The sequence below is a fragment of the Desmodus rotundus genome, chromosome 4, assembly GCF_022682495.2.
Source record: "Desmodus rotundus isolate HL8 chromosome 4, HLdesRot8A.1, whole genome shotgun sequence".
Classification (NCBI taxonomy): Eukaryota; Metazoa; Chordata; class Mammalia; order Chiroptera; family Phyllostomidae; genus Desmodus; species Desmodus rotundus.
In genome coordinates this window covers 26,147,147-26,151,901 of record NC_071390.1, presented here as the reverse complement: position 1 = coordinate 26,151,901, position 4,755 = coordinate 26,147,147, and positions in this window count along the sequence as shown.

Genomic DNA, 4,755 nt, shown 5'->3' with positions numbered 1-4,755 from the left:
GCTTTCAGTCTTTTAAAATATTATAAACTCGATACTTATTCACTGTGCAAGGTTTAGGAAATATGGAAAATGTCCATAATCCCACAACCCAAGAATAGCCTTATTAGAGGGTGTTATGCTAAGGGAGATAAGTCAGACAGAGAAAGACAAAGACCATATGATTTCACTTTTATGTGGAATCTAATGAACATAATAAATAAACAAATAAAACAGAAACAAACTCCTAGGTACAGAGAACAAACTGATGATTGCCAGGTGGGGGGAGGGGGTTGGGGGGAGGGGTAAAAGAAAGGTAAATTGCCAGTTATAGACACAGGCAAGGGGCTGCTCGGTCTGTGGAGTAGCTATTTTCTGTCTTACTGTTGCACTAATAAACTTTCTTTCACTTCAAATGCAAAAAAAAAAAGCACAATACAAACAGTCACAGGGATGTAAAGTTCAGCATAGGGAATATGGTCGATAATATTATAATGACCATGTATGGTACTAGACTTATCTGGGTGACCACTTTGTAAGTATATAAATGTCTAATCACTATGCTATACCCCTGAAACTAATATAATATTGTATATTAACTTTAAAAAATAAATAAATATGAATTGTCTCCCCTCAAAATAATAGTTAACTTTTCTTGCATTGTCATTGCAGTATTCGGTGTATAGATAGATAGATACATGTATGTCATACTGTAAATAACATTTTACATCTTGCTTTTCTCATTTAATACTAGGAGTACTTATATCGTAAAGATATGATCTAAAGTATTATTTTAAAACTTTCCATTGTGGTATATGAAATCTATATAGCGTAAAGTGAATAAACTAGAGCTTCAATATATCAAGAAATATTGATTCTTACCCTGGCCGGGTGGCTCAGTTGGTTGGAGCAGCGTCCTGTGCTCCAAAAAGTTGTGGGTTTGATTCCCAGTCAGGACACACACCTAGTTCGTGGGTTCCACGCCCAGTTGGGGCGTGTATGGGAGGCAACCAATCACTGTTTCTCATATCGATGTTTACCTGTCTGTCTGTCTTTCTCTTGTGAGCACACTCTCTCTCTCTCAAATCAATTAAAAAAAAAAAACACATATCCTCAAGTGAGGATTAAAAAAAGAAATACTAATTCTTAATATAAGATTAATTAAAAAGCTAATTTGCTGAGTAGGAAATATAATTCAATTTTTGAGAAGTAAAAGACCCAAAACAGTATTACATACTGTTAATGTCATCAGACATGTAAAAAAGTACAGAAAAACGGATGGAAGGAATTTTCTCTGGGGAGGGAATAAAGAGAGCTGGTTTCTGTACTTTGTTAGTTCTTTAAAAAATGATCTAAACCAAATATGGCAGTATCTTAAGACAAATTTATATGGCGAATCAATGTGTGTTCATTATATCCTCTGTATTTTTCTGCATGTTTGAAATGTATATCATCATTTTCTAAATTGACAGACTTTATTTTTTAGAGCAGTTTTGGGTTTACAGGAAAGTGGAATAGAAAGTACAGGAAGCTCTCATACACCTTCTCACCCCCCCCCCAAGCACACGCACGCAGACACCGACACACAGTTTCCCATTATTAAATGTGCCTTGGTGTGGCACATGTATTACAACTGAACCAATATTAATGCACTATTATTAACTAAAGTCCATAGTTCGCATTAGCGCTCACTCTTTGTGCTGTGTCCTCTGTGGGTTGAGACAACTGTATGGTGGCATGTCTAATCTAGGAGACAGTTTCACTGCCCTAAAAATTACCTGTGCTCCACCTAGTCGTCCCTCACGCCTTCCTCCCTCCACCCAAACCCCTGGCAACCGCCGATCTCTTCACTGTCTCCATAGTGTCGCCTTTTCCAGAATGTCATGTGGAGTTGGAATCATACAGTATGTAGCCTTTGCAGACGGGCTTCTGAATGAATCGTTTTTAAATCAACCATTTAATGAAGAAAACAAAACCACCAGGAGCTTCACTATTTTGATATAATCAACACTGACCGTACATACAGTGTATCTTCTCTCATGTAAACGGCATCGTCCTGTGCAAAATATTATGTTACCTTTCTTTTCACTTCACAAACAATACATTATGTAACCAGTGTGGTTCAAAAAAACTTTTAAGGCCTTCAAGGAGTTTTGTGGTATGGAGTATTATATCAGCGAGTTAACGAATAGGTAAGTATTATTGATCACTTAGGCTGTTTTCACCTGTGGTGGGAGTTTTTTCTGGCCTTGGGGAGCCCCTCTTAAGTTAAAAAAGGCCCTTGAAGTCTCCAGAGAATTGGGAACAGTCAGCCTTCTAGATGTGTGTGACCTGGACAACATGCTTGACATTAACTGTGAGTTCCCTACAGCCAAAGCCACTGTTTCCCTGCTTTCCTCCTCTCATTGCCAACACTGCAGGTGTGCGGGGATGCGGAGGCAGTGGACCTGACTGCCCTGAGCAAGTGATCCTGGGGTCCTCTCGGAGGAAATTCCCGAAGCACAGAGAGGACTGACTTCTTTAAGAGCGTGGACTGTTCACTAGGAACCCAAGAAAGAGATCAGGGAGCCCTGTTTTGCAGAGCAGAACTAGATGGGCTCCGTGAAGAACTGGGATGCTGGGAATGGGTGGGAACAGAGGGCAGGGGGCGTGTCTGCGGAGAAACAGTGAGAACCTGCCCACCGCTCTGTGGTCAAGGCCAAGAGCAACTGGAGTTTTGTACAGGTGGAGGAAGTGCTCAGACTCCCCTGAGAACATTTTCCTTTCTTCAGCCAGTGTATCATATTGGTTGAGAACCTGCAGTCTGGTATGGGACTTCTGGTTGCAATCCCAACTCAGCTACTCTCAGGCTATTTGACTTTGGGCAAGTAGCTAAGCCATGACGGTTTCAGCCCCAAAGAAGAATAAAAGAACACCACCTCAAAGAGTTGTCGTGAAAGTTAAATGAGATTATATATATACGCAAAGTGCAAGGCAAAGTGCCTGGCGCTTAGTAAGTGCTTAGTAAATGTTGCGGCAACGAGGGCTGAGCATCTGTTCTTTAAAAAAGCAAAGTGAACCGTCAGCAAGAACATGCGATAGCTGAGCCCAGAAGGTCAGCAGGATTCTCACACAGACGCTTTCCTTTTAGAGAAAAGCCCAGCACATTTCACAACACCAGGTATGGCCTTGATTCAAGTGGGTGGGGAGCTATGGGAGCAGGAAATAGAAACACCCTACTCAGCAGCGCCAAAGGAATTTGGGCTACTTTGATGATTTCTGCAAGCTACCTGCCAGTCCATGAGCATTTCCTTGTTTTTACGTTCATTTTCCCGTGTAGCCACCTCTGGCTCCTATATTTTGTTCAGTTGCTAACGCTAGTCATTGCAGGTGGATTTTCAAATGAACACGTGGCCTTTGAAGCCACCTAGTTCTACCACCCACCCAGTGAGAGGGTGTCTATCCATTATAGCCCTACGTGTGCTTGTCTAAGCTGGGAGACATTCTGGATTCCTTTCTTCCCTTCAGTCATTTTCAAGCAAACCTGGTCGAGTCCATCTTCAAGGCAGACCTTAGTCTCCCCTCCTCCTGCTGCCACCCTCCTGCATCCCTTGCCCAGACGACTGGCCCCTAACTGGCCCCCTCACTTCCACACTTCCATCCCACAGTCTGTTCTTCCTCAGGAACCAGGGTACCTTGTAAAAAGGTGAATCGGACCAGGACTCTCTCCCTATCTTAGGCTGAGTTTCCCAGAAGCAGGCCCTGAGATGAGGGTTCATGAGCAAGTGTTCTATTTGAAAAGTGTCCCCAGGAGAAACCCGTAAGGGAATGGGGGCAACCGCACCACAGGGAATCGGAAGTCACCAAGCAAGGAAGAAGCCTGGGAGCCTGGACTGCGTCCAGATTTGTTCCTCCTAAGGATGACGGACTTCATATTCCCACTCTACTGGCTGAGTCCTGGACTAAGGGGGGTTATGAGGAGCTCTCTGTGCACGTAGGCAAAAAGCTCCAGTGTCCCAAGGGTTGTCCTTGGAACAAAGTTGCAGGAGTTGGTCCTTATAACACAAGTGCACAGAAGCTGGGGGGCTGACACACAGAAACCACCACAGGGGCCCTTGGTGGAGCGCCAGCGAGGCCCACTCCACTGCCCTCCCTTCTTCCTTTCCATATCTCCTTCATAACACACACTGTGATTTATAAGGAGTTTATACAATTGTCTATTTGTCTGTTTTCCCCATGAAAATGAAGTCTCCAGGAGAGTAGTGAGCACGCTTGTCCTGTTGGCTTTTGTGCATCGGTGCCTGGAATAGAGATGGCGTGTGTGGGCTCTCCACAGAAATTTGCATGCATGGATAAATGGACAATGGAACCTTGGGTTGGACACCTTCAGCAATGGGGAGCTGCTGCAGGTCATCCTATCAGAGAGCCTGAGCTGTGACCAGCTTCTGGTTCACACCAGCCAGTCCCCCATCTGGAACAACTCAGGAGATGAGGACACGTTCCACGTCCAAGGTCCCACCTTTCTCTCCTCTAGACCAACCAACCCCAGCTCCTCCAAACGTTCCTCATTTGACTTGAATTTTGGAGCCACTGTCATCCACACTTTCACTAGTCTGATAAAATTCCTCTTACCTACCTACACTGTGAATGCATAGCGATCCCTCCCGCAGCACCCTGACTACACCCAATCTTGGAAGGCAAACTGGGCCAGGCCAGATAAGAATTTAAAGGAGTAAGCTAAAGCTTACCTGCCAGCACTCCAAAGCCAGCAAACCCAGGTTTAATCCCAGTTCCACTATT